Raw genomic sequence first — 12,610 nt, 5'->3', positions numbered from 1 at the left:
ACCATGGCACCACCTGAGAAGCAGTGGGGTGAGGGAGGTGGACGCTAAGCTTAAGTATTTTCAGCTTCTGCATCTATAATGAGTAATGAGCCTATAGGGAGGCAGTAATTTGTAAACTCAAAGCCCCAGACAAACCCAGCGACAGCTGCCCCTGAGGCCCTGGGCTTGGAACTCTCTCCTGGCTGGGTGACTCTGGGCAGTACCCCAACCTCTACTAGTCTCCACTCCTTCATCTGTAAACGGAATGGTTTTGGAAATTAATATTTTTCCTCTTGTTAATGAACTCACACATGCTTATTATCTGTTTTTTTAAATTTAATCAATCCATCTTCAAATAGGTGATATACTCATATGATCTAAGTTCAAAGGATACAAATGGAAAAGGGATAAAGTCTCCCTCTCTCACTCCTGCTTGATAACCACACTGTCTTCCTGCTGCCTGTGGCAACTGCTATTGGTTTCTGGTGTATCAAATATGTAGAAATTAAAAAAAAATTTACTGAAGCATTAGCACATGTAAACAGAGCAAAATGCATATGTCTTAAGAGCACAGCTTGGCAAATAATGTTTATAGTTTTAATTTCTAAAAAAATTAGAAAAAAAAGAAAAAAAATCACCCCAATCTATTGTCTAGAGATAAAGCTTTTGATATTGTGGTGCGTTTTCTTCCCATTCTTTTCCCATGTATATACACATACACAAACATTGGTATTGTACTATGTAACTTTTACATGCTGTTTTTTATATTTAACATTATATCATAAATATTTCCTCGTGTCCTTAAAAAGTCCTCAAAAACGTTCTTCTTTCACTACTTGCTGAATGTTTTCAGGAATAGACCCAACCTACTGCAAGACAGTAGGTTCAGATTTTCCCCTATTATAGATAATACAGTGAATGACCATCCTTGAATAAACTTGATTTGTTGAGCACACCCCTCGTGCTGAATTCCTAGCAGGGGACTGCTAAATCAAACAGTATGAACTGAGTGTTGGAACTCAGGATAGAATAACGGCGATGGTCAGGCCTGGTTCACAGACCTACTGTGTTAGGGATTTCCTGTAAGACTCTTGGCTTAGTGGTGGACACAGACACAGAGTTCCAGGAGTGTGAGATAACGACTCATAGAGAGACCACAGGTCAATGCCTGATCCTCACCCCCTCCTAGGCCCTGCCCTCTAGGCCCTCCCTCCTGGAGTCCCCTGAGAACCACAAAGAAGAGTCTCAGCCTTATCTGAGCTTTATTATTTTAATCACTGGAGCTTTGCCAAGTGGTGGGCTGCTGAATGTTTAACAGCTGGATTTGGGGTATGGGGGGGCACAAAATAGAGGGGAGTAGGTTCTGATTTGTAGCATTTGCCAATTTCTGGTGCAAGACCTCCCACTGTGGCCAGTTTCAAACTACCATGTCACTGAGGGCAGTGCTGGGAGGAGATTCACTAACCTCACCAGCTGGTCGACCAGCTCCAGCACGCCAGTTCTAGTCTTCGCACCTGCCGTCTCCCTCTACTCCCTTTTGCTTAACCCCTCCTCACTCATTCCCCAGCCATGGCTCATCCGTGGTGATAGAGATGGAAGACTGTGGGAGCTGCGTGTAGCTAAACAGCAAGAGCACCCTCTCCCAGGTCTCTAAAGGAGAAACTGAGGCTCAGGGAGGCCAAGATGATGGCCGAAGCTCACCCAGCCAGGTGACGCGCCACAGGGTGATCTTCCCTGGTCCCTGCTTGGGGCCCTTCTCACATGGGAGCCTGTGCTTCCTGCTATTGGAATACATCGGCTTTTATAACCACTCCTCTTCCTCTCTGGTGATTCCAGTGCCTAGATCCACAAGAGGTTGAATCCCAGGCCTTGCTTTCAAGGAGCTGAGAGCCTGGTGCGTAAGCAGACATCTGTGAGTGTCTTGTATGATGCAATGAGGCGAGTGCTGTATGGAAGCTGCTCTTTTCAGTGAACTCAAGGCTGGGCTTCCAGCCTTCTTGCTTCTCTTTATATCGGTCTTTGTCCTTCCCTCCTTCCTAAGGGAATCTGTTTGTTTTCAGTATCCACTTTCTTCCCCACAGCAACCCTGTTCATAGGAAAGTGATTCATTCTCAGTTCTGGGGGTGGGTAGGTTCTGATTGCATGCATGCATGCTAAGTAGCCTCAGTCAAGTCCGACTCTTTGTGACTCTGTGGACTGTAGCCCACTGGGCTCCTCTGTCCATGGGATTCTCCAGGCAAGAATACTGGAGTGGGTTGCCATGCCCTCCTCCAGGGGATCTTCCCGATTCAGGGATCAAACCCATGTCTCATATCCTCTACATTGGCAGGCGGCTTCTTTACCACTAGCACCACCTAGGTACTGATTAGTCCTAGTCCAACCTAGCATTCCTCTCTCCCGGTGATTGTTTTAGGAGTGGGGAAGTGATCCAGTTCTGGTAAATGACAGCTGAGGAGACACTGGGGTATGGGGAGGGGAGCTTTCCTCTCCTAAGAAAGGCATAGGATACTTGCAAATCACTGCTGTAGTTCTGGGTGCTGTAATTATCCAATCACCAGCCTGATAATGAAGCCAATCCATGAGGGACAGCAGAGCCAAGAGAATCACAGAGGAGAACCAGAGCCCTAACTGCATCCTATCTCTGACCTTGTCAGGGAGAAAACATATTTCCCTACAGCATAGATCACTCTGAGTTGAGTTTTTCTGTACCTGTAGCCCAAAACATCCTAAATAATATCCTAAATGATAAAACCCTTCCGGTCTATCATCCACATTGCAACTGCTAAGTCGCTTCAGTCATGTCTGACTCTGTGCGACCTCATAGACGGCAGCCCACCAGGCTCCGCCGTCCCTGGGATTCTCCAGGCAAGAACACTGGAGTGGGTTGCCATTTCCTTCTCCAATGCATGAAAGTGAAAAGTGAAAGTGACATCGCTCAGTCGTGTCCAACCCTCAGCGACCCCATGGAATGCAGCCTTCCAGACTCCTCCGTCCATGGGATTTTCCAGGCAAGAGTACTGGAGTGGGTTGCCATTGCCTTAGACAACAGGAATCTTATCACATCACTTCCTGATTTCAGTCCTCCCTGGCTCCTTTGAGGAGTTAGGATAAAGTCTTTGTTCAGTGTCACCTCTCCCTGACAGAATGTCAGTGCCTGCGGCTAGGATGGTGGGTCTCCATCACTGGCTCCCTGGTGCCCAGGGTAGAGTCCCGCACAGGCAGGTGCTAATAAATACCGTTGAATAAATGCAGAGGAGGAGTTGGGGGTCAGAGACCTAGGCTCCATTTCTGGCTTTGCACTGACTTGCTTTGAGACTTTAGGCAAGCCTCTTTCCTCCCTGGACCTCAATATACAAAACTGTGAAGAAGGCATATTGGACTAAAGTGGTAGTTTGAGAATGGGGATTAACAAATACCTCTCTGCTGCCCCATATGATAGCAGTTGTTCTTTTAATATTCACTGATGGATTAAAGAGTACATCATGAGAAACGCTGGACTGGAAGAAACACAAGCTGGAATCAAGATTGCCGGGAGAAATATCAATAACCTCAGATATGTAGATGACACCACCCTTATGGCAGAAAGTGAAGAGGAACTAAAAAGCCTCTTGATGAAAGTGAAAGAGGAGAGTGAAAAAGTTGGCTTAAAGCTCAACATTCAGAAAACGAAAATCATGGCATCCAGTCCCATCACTTTACAGGAAATAGATGGGGAAACAATGGAAACAGTGTCAGACTTTATTTTGGGGGGCTCCAAAATCACTGCAGAAGGTGATTGCAGCCATGAAATTAAAAGACGCTTACTCCTTGGAAGAAAAGTTATGACCAACCTAGACAGCATATTGAAAAGCAGAGACATTACTTTGCCGACTAAGGTCTGTCTAGTCAAGGCTATGGTTTTCCAGTGGTCATGTATGGATGTGAGAGTTGGACTGTGAAGAAAACTGAGCGCTGAAGAAGTGATGCTTTTGAACTGTGGTGTTGGAGAAGACTCTTGAGAGTCCCTTGGACTGCAAGGAGATCCAGCCAGTCCATTCTGAAGATCAGCCCTGGGATTTCTTTGGAAGGAATGATGCTAAAGCTTTGGAAGGAATGATGCTAAAGCTGAAACTCCAATACTTTGGCTACCGCATGTGAAGAGTTGACTCATTGGAAAAGACTCTGATGCTGGGAGGGATTAGGGACAGGAGGAAAAGGGGATGACAGAGGATGAGATGGCTGGATGGCATCACCGACTCGATGGACATGAGTTCGAGTGAATTACGGGAGATGGTGATGGACAGGGAGGCCTGGCGTGCTGTGAGTCGGACACGACTGAGCGACTGAACTGAACTGAACTGAAGTGATGGATTAAAAATTAAAACGACTACAAAGCTTTGCCCTGTGGGTTTTTCTCAGTCACAGCAGCTTCCACATCCATTTGCAAAACATTCATACTTGTGTGTGAGACACATTGTGCATCCTCTTTACAGACAGCACAGGGTGCCACGTGGTCTCCAGATGCCTTGTTTTGGCTAAAGGGCCTCTAGGTTGGGAATCATTGGCCCAGATCCTCTTCAGGCCCTGGGGGTTTATGTGTCTAACATGGGCCACAGGAGTTGTGCAACTTGCTCAGGCTCACAGAGCAAATGAGCAGTGGAGTCTAACTTGCTCTTTTCCAGCCCAGGCTCCCTTGGCTCATCAGCTGGCCTGGCTGACAGCACTGCTCCCCGTCAGTTACCCTGGAAATGAGAAGCAGGGAGGCATGAGAGCCCTGAAACTGCCTAGGTTGAGGGTGAGGAGTATGGCAGAACACTGACAGCCCCAAATGATATGGAACATACTTCAGATGCCAGGTGTGTGGTTTAGTAGTGGCTGGAATTGCACCCTCAAGGCTGAGCCTGAATCAAGTCTGGACCCAGCCGAGGCAAGGATCGTGTGGGGGGGTCTCAGCCCAGAGCCACGAAGCTGAGCAGAGAGGCAGCAAGGGCTGGAGGCAGGTTCCCAGCTGGAAATCAGGTGCCCGGATCTGTTGCCATTCCAGACATTTGTGGTGGTTTGTTCATTCATTCAGGGAGGTAGTCAGTCAGTCACTTAGCAAAGCTCCCTGAGCTGGGCAGCTCTGTGGCCTGGCACAGGGTCCAAGGATGAATTGGGCACAGAGGAACACAGATGCAGAGCATGTCTGAAGGCTCAGTTGGGCCAAGGGCACTGGCAGAAGGAGAAAGGAAGGAGAAACTGGGGAAGCTTTTCCAGAGGATAAAATGGTTATCTTCTGTGTGCTAGTGCTTAATCGCTCAGTCGTGTCTGACTCTTTGCGACCCCATGGACTGTAGCCTGCCAGGCTCTTCTCGGCATGGGGATTCCCCAGGGAAGAATACTGGAGTGGGTTGCCATGCCCTACTCCTGGGGATATTTCCAACCCAGGGACTGAACCCAGGTCTCCAACATTGCAGGCGAATTCTTTACCACCTGAACCACCAGGAAAGCCCCCAAGAACACTAGAGGGGGTAGCCTATCCCTTCTCCAGGAGAACTTCCTGACCCAGGAATCAAACCAGGGTCTCCTGCATTGCAGGCAGATTCTTTACCAGCTGAGCTACCAGGGAAGCCCTATCTTCTGTGAACTGTTCTCAGAGGACAAGGAGGGGTCCACTGGGCAGGCTGGGTAGAATCTTTCAGAGAGAAAGATGGACTTTCCTGTTAGTTAGGATCTTAGGAGATCAAGGGGCTGACTGGAGAAGTAAATGAGACTGCCTTTGTAGCCAAGCTGGCAAAGCGGTTTGCTTAATTTGGCCAACAAAGGCTCAGAGTGGGAGAGGACATGGCACTCTACTGACAGTGGGTCTGTAAAGAACACGTGTGTGCTCAGGGGGAAGCAGAGCACAGGGGGAGACGGCAGAGAAATAGGCAGTGGGGCCTCGGGGGAGTCAGGTGGTGTGGCCGCCATCAGCCGGGTTAGGGACTCGGTCTGATTCTTGAGCTGGTGGGGAGACGCCTACATGTTCAACCGATGAGGCCCTTCTCTAGCTGCTGAGGATAGAAGGGATCTGAGTGGGAGGTAGCGAGCCCAGCCAGGAGGCCACTGCAGTGGGCAGTGTGGGAGCTGATACTGGTCTTAATGAGGACTGAGACAGAGGGACAAGAGAAGAGAGTGCTTGAGACAAACCTCAGAGAGCTAATGGATCTTGGTGAGTGGAGGTGGTCAGAGAGGGAGAGAAAGGCGTGGAGGGGGATGTGTGACAGTTCCTGGATGTGTGACAAAGCTGGTGTTTAAGGCACTCTCTGAGATGGACACTGGAGGCCCCCTCTGCCCTGGTGAGGAGTAAATGGGTATGAAGAGTCTGCTGCTTCCCCAGAACTGGAGCTCGATTCACACAGCATCATATGCTAAGCCTTAGCTGCCTGGTCTCTTAGCCACATGCCCCTTCCCTCGTCAGTCCATCTGCTGTCACACTGATCTAAGCAACGGATCTGACCTTGTCACTCCCCTGCTGAAAAATATTCCAAGCCTTCCTGTTGTCTCTAGAAAGATGTAATCTCTGAAGCCTGGCAAATAAAGTCATCTATAATCTGACTCCACCAACCTTCTCTGTCTCAGTACCCCGATGCTCTATGCTAGCCACAATAAACAATAATAGCAACAAAAAAAACCAGTTCATGTTTTTAGATAACAAACTTTTACTAAAAGACCAAGTGATTTTTTTCATCACCTTGTTGATCTGCTTATTTTGATATGATTTACAATATTTATTATTATTTCGTTCACAACTTTTTTCTTTTACACAAAATTTTGTCAGAAAAATATATATTCTTTATCTTAGAAAAACTGTTATAGCCATAGGCACCACTTACCAAGACCTATGTTCTATTAATAAATGTATTCAAAACAGCAAAAGTTCAATGTTTTCACTAAAATAAGCAAATAAAGCTTTATTGAAAATAATAATTTAAAAAAGTTAAAATAGCTAACAAGCAGTATTGATGTGTCAGGCAGTGTCCTAAGAATTTTACAGGTATTTAGCTCATCTAATTTTTTTAACTTTTTATTTTATATTGGAGCACACAGTTGATTAACAATATTGTGTTAGTTTCAGGTATATAACAAAGTGATTCAGTTATACATATACATGTATCTATTCTTTTGCAAATTCTTTGCCCAGTTAGGTTGTCATGGATATTGAGCTCATCTCATTTTTAGTAGAAAAATACTGAAAGTCTTGCACTTCCCAGAATGGACTATATGCTCTCGTCTTTGCACCTGCGATTTTCTTGTCCCAGTACTTAGCCATCCTTCTGACAATTTGATTCACATTTATCCCCTGTCAGCTTGTACCAGGCACTATACTAAGTGCCAGGGATTCAAATATAAGTGAGACACGGTAACCGTAATGCGGGAGGCAGATGCATGGAAATTCAGTAAGTGCAGTGATGAGATGAGGTGGGTGCACAGAGAATGAGCCCTCATCCAGCCCGGGCCTGCCCCCCTGCAGCTGGACTTCTACCCTCTCCAGGAGGCCTTCTGGCTTTGCCAGGCTGGGTGGGCTCCCTTTCCTGTGCCCCTACCATCCCTTCTCTGCCCGTATCACACACTGACCACCCTGTATGGGCAGTGGCTGCATGGCTGCCCTCTCCTGGGCATAGTGAAGGCAGAGGACAGTCTGACTCATCACTGACCCAGCATCTAGGACAGTCTAGACACAGGTGCTTGGGATTTGCTGAATGAGAGTGCTTGAGGAAAGAAGACGCACGAGGAGGGGCAGCCTCCTCCTGGTTCTTCTCTGATGCTCTCTCTCCAGAGTCAGGCCTGCTGCCCCTGTTCCATTCCCCGAGGCTGATGCAGGCCACTCAGCCCAGAGGGTGTTGCAGAGTTCAGGCTCTGTGGGTAAGGCTGGGGCTGCTCCTTTCATCCCTGGTTCAGGAGCAGCCTGGTTAGAAAAGGCCATCCCAGACTGGGCACCCAACATGCCCCCTCGCCAGGCTACAACTCTCTGCCCCTGACTTTTGAGGAAGGAGCAGTATCTTGGGCAGCTCTGGTCTTAGAGGTAAGAGGGAGGAGGCCCTGAAGCAGCCCTTGGGATCCCTGGGTGTCAGGGCTGGGGTGGGGGTGTCTCCAAGAATTCCTTGAGTTCCTAAGCCCCTTTTCAGCCTCTGGGCTATGGGTTCTGTGGCAGCTGTGATGGAGGGCTTTAGGAATAAATGACTAGAGTGGTCTCAAACTAGGGTGCTGCTGCTGCTGCTAAGTCGCTTCAGTTGTGTCCAACTCTGTGCGAACCCATAGACAGCAGCCCATCAGGCTCCCCCGTCCCTGGGATTCTCCAGGCAAGAACACTGGAGTGGGTTGCCATTTCCTTCTCCAATGCAGGAAAGTGAAAAGTGAAAGTGAAGTCACTCAGTCGTGTCTGACTCTTAGAGATCCCATGGACCACAGCCTACCAGGCTCCTCCATCCATGGGATTTGCCAGGCAAGAGTACTGGAGTGGGTTGCCAGTAACTTCTCCATCAAAATAGGGTATTTGAAGAATATTCTAGGAAGCTTTTCAGGGCCTAGTGACAGCTCAGGCTGGTCCTTTGGACCCTCACTGGGTTAACATAGCTCTTTTTCTCCAGAGCTCTGGAGAGGCAGTTGGAGGCCCTCTTAGGGTGGCTATGAAACTTGGGGCAAGGACCCAAGATAATTTTCAGCCTCAGCCCTCTCTCCCAGGCAGAGTGGCTGGGAAGCTCTGGCCCCCACCCTCTGCTCCTTGCCTCGAAGCCCCTCTTGGCTCATGGTGCCTCTTCAGAGGTGGGGCTGGGGGCAGGGAGCCTTGGGGGCTGATGCTAACAGCTTTGGACAGGGTGGGAATTTCCACTCCTATCTAGGGAGCCATCAACACTGTGTGCCCTGACCTGGGCCTTTGGCCTCTAAAGGGCAGTGGGAAGGCCGGCCCCAGGGCCAATCCCTGGCCATTAATCCCTCCTGCCAGCCTGAATATCCACCCAGCATGGTCAGACAAAGGCCTGCCCAGCCCAGCCACTGTGTTCCTCCCGCCCCAGGGGCTCCACTCAGACGCTGGGCCGCCTGGAATCCAGGCCCATGAGAAAGGGGCCGCCTTCACTGGCCATCTTATGCCCGGATGCTCAGCCGCATCCCGTCCGGCCCAGGGCCTGTGAAAAGAGGGCCCAGCCACGCTGAAAACAAGGATTAGCCCTTGGGCCACCCCCTGACACCGGCCTGCTTGGCTCCGGGAAGCAGGCCCAAAGGAGGGGCCCAGGCAGACACAGAGAACTGGAAAAGTCTGGGTTCTCACCCCTTTGGCCCAGCTCCCTGCCCCCACTCTCCCCAAGAGTAGCACAGCCAACCACACATTCAGTATCACTTACTGAACATACACTCTGTGTCCCAGACATTACACATGGACTGGAAAATTGATAGTACAAGAAAATTTCAGTCTGCCAAGGGAAGTTGTAAGAGTCATTCTCCTACAACCTACTCCCAACCCCCGGAGGCTATGGTAGGGGTCTTTGGAGTGGGGCTTCAGCCCTAAGGGAAGGGGAAACAGTGGCTCTGGTTTCCTGCCTGAGAAGAGCTGCAGCATTCTGCTGCACCTGGCTGAATACATGCAGGTGCTGAAACCATTTCTGTGGCTCTGCCTCTCTCCTTCTCTTCCTGGTTTAATACCAGAAATGCCAGGTGTGTAGTAGAAAATAAATCTCTTATTTAAAAAGTCTGGTGCCAGTGTGGGCCAGGCACTTTCATACATGATCTCATTTGAATCTTATAACAACACCGAGAGGGTCCATCATTGTCCCTCTTCGGCAGGTGAGGAAAGAGGCTCAAACGAGCAATCGGCCCTGGACACTCGGCTCTTGGAGCCAGGTACCCTGCTGCTGCAGCTGCTTGTCTTGCCTTCCTCTTTGATGAGCTGTTCACTGTGGCTACACCATCTTATGTTCCTAAGGCCTGTGCCAGGCAGTAGGATGCAAGGTGGAGAGGGGGCTGAGGTGGGGTCTCTTCGTGTGTAAACCAGGCTGATTCTTCACTTGTGGTGGGAGGGTGGTTGTCTCTAGATCTCTCTAGAGTGTCATCTTCTCCTTCCACTCTGCTTCTCGGTCCTCTCTGCCTGTCTCTCTCAAAGTGGTTGGTAGTTGTCTGGGTGTCCATCTCTTCACTCTGTCTCCCCTGAGCACTGGCAAAGGATATGGCACAGAAGTGCTCGATCAATGATGTGGGTGAAACTGAGGCCAGGAGAACTGAAGGAAGGACGGATTTGGATCCATGTGGAATCGACACGACTTGCAGATTGCTCAGATGTGGGGAGTGATGGGGGAGGGAGGAGCCTGAGATTATGCCCAATATTTCTGATCTGGGTGGTAAAGGGCAAGGGGTCCAATGGCTGAGATTTGGACTGCAGGATGGGGAGGAAGATGGAGTTGGGGGTGCACTGGGTTGAGGGTCATGTTAAGTGGACACTTGGATATGCTGACTTGGAGGTCAGGAGAGAGGCTAGGCACCAATTTTGCAGATGAAGTTGTGAGAGCTGGAAGGATTCTAGAGTAAATTATTTCAATAGTCTCCGCTTTAAAATACCATGGTATGATGGTATGCTGGTGCACTGAGCTCTGGGTTTAATCTCACTTGCTACTTACTAGCTATGTGAAGTCAGGCAAGTCTTTTAACCTCTCAAAGCCTTAGTTTCCTTATCTGCAAAACAGGGATAATAATAGTATGACCTCACAAGGTATTCACATTTAAGTGAGCTAATGTATGTGTTTACCTCATATACAATGTTCAGTAATGGTGGCTGTTATATTACCTGCTGAGATTGGAGTTGGGAGAGTGGGCTGTTGAGCTTTGAGTTTGGAATTTGAAGCCCTAGGCCCTCTGGCTGCTGTAGCTACCTTTGATCATCTGTACCCAGGGGCACTCCACGGCAGCCAGAACTGGGGTGAGACACCTAGGCTAGGGCTCCAAATTTAAGGAGGCACTGGCTCTCAAATGCTGACCCTGCACTTATATCACCCTGAGAGTGAGCACTCCCTTAAATTCAGGCCACTTCAGTAGTCTTACCTAGTCTCATCCCTGCTCCCTTGAACTTGCCTATCTCCAGGACAGACAAGCCTCTTTAAGACAAGGCTCTTTTATCCCTTAGTTCCTTCCAAGCCAAGTCTGGCTTTCCTGTCACTTTGGGAAAGTTTCCTGAAATAGGCTCAGGGTTGCATCTCTTTTGAACAGTGTGGTGGGTGGTGGTATTTCCTAGAGATAGATTTTAGTAAAGAATAAGGAACCTCCTCATCACCACCTTCCCCAGTGAGCTGTGAGTCTGGCATTTCTGGAGCCTTCCAGATGGCACTAGTGGTAAAGAACCCACCTGCCAATGCAGGGGACACAAGAGACCTGGCTTCAATCCCTGGGTCCAGAAGATCCTCTGGAGAAGGGCACAGCAACCCACTCCAGAATTCTTGCCTGGAGAATCCTATGGACAGAGGAGCCTGGTGGGCTACAATCCAAAGGGTCCCAAAGAGTCGGACACAGCTGAAGAGACAGCATGCATGCACCCCGCCAGAACATTCCCCATTGAGATATGAGTCTAGCATTTCTGAGCCAGTAAGCAGCTCTCTCAGATTCCGTCTGTGGAAGCACTTGGGGGGTCTCTCTTTGAACCAGTAACTGCTTCTTGGAACTTTGGGCTGTGTGTCTGTGTTTTGTGCATCTTCCCAGGGTGCATGACGTGAGGGTGTGAAAAGGGGAGCCTTTTTTCTAGAACAGAAGATGCATGGAGAAGAGGCAGCCAGAAGGCAATTCCAAATTACAGATTTTCTAGGGGGCTCTTGATTTCAAGTAATCAGTTCTCCGGTTCCCAAATCTGCTGGCTGGATCGCTTTTCACAATTTTGTTTTTTCAAAGGTTACTGGCCTGGTTGGGACAAGCTTGTAGGGGAGATAGCAGAGAGAGGAGATGCTAACCCCGGAGCCAGGAAATATCCTCCCCTGACAAAGCCTGCCTCCTGCTCTTCCCTTCCCCCCAACCTACCTTTCTCCATTGTCTAATGTCCTGGGGTGGGTTTGACACCTCTTTGACCAGCACAGCATTAGGATGCTGAGGGTTGGCAAGTTGGCTCTGGGCGGCTCTCATCTCTGCCCCAGCTGGGATTGGAAGGACGCAGAGGGGTACTAGGAGAGACCGACAGAGGCTACAGGACTTAGCTGAGAGACGTAGGATGGGGAGGGGGCCCAGAGAGTGCTCTGAATGGATGGATTTGTGATTGGCATTGACCCAAAGGGGTGGAGGTTGAGGAAAGAGTGGAAAGGGAAGGGGGCTGAGTCTGGTGTGATGGGGCTTGGACCAGGGGCTGACCCAATGGAGATGGAGAAGGGATGAGGCTGGGTCTGGGAAAGACTGACCCAAAGGGACGGAGCCAAGGGAGGGGTGAAAGGCTGGGGATGGGGGAGAGAACTGTCAACCTTGTAAGGGGATTGGGAAGGCAAATTAGAGGGGGAGGCGCTGGCCAGCGGAGAAGGTCCGAGCCCTCGCCCCAGGCTGGGGGCACAGAGGGAGGGGGCCGTGTCCATATAAGGCAGGCCCGCGGCCCGGGTCTCTCCGAGAACGCGGGCAGCCCGCCGCATTCCCATGACTGGGCGCAGCGACATGGAGCCGCCCGCAGCTTTCTCGG

The sequence above is a fragment of the Oryx dammah genome, unplaced genomic scaffold (genome assembly GCF_014754425.2).
Source record: "Oryx dammah isolate SB20612 unplaced genomic scaffold, SCBI_Odam_1.1 HiC_scaffold_28, whole genome shotgun sequence".
Lineage (NCBI taxonomy): Eukaryota > Metazoa > Chordata > Mammalia > Artiodactyla > Bovidae > Oryx > Oryx dammah.
This window is presented reverse-complemented; position numbering follows the sequence as displayed.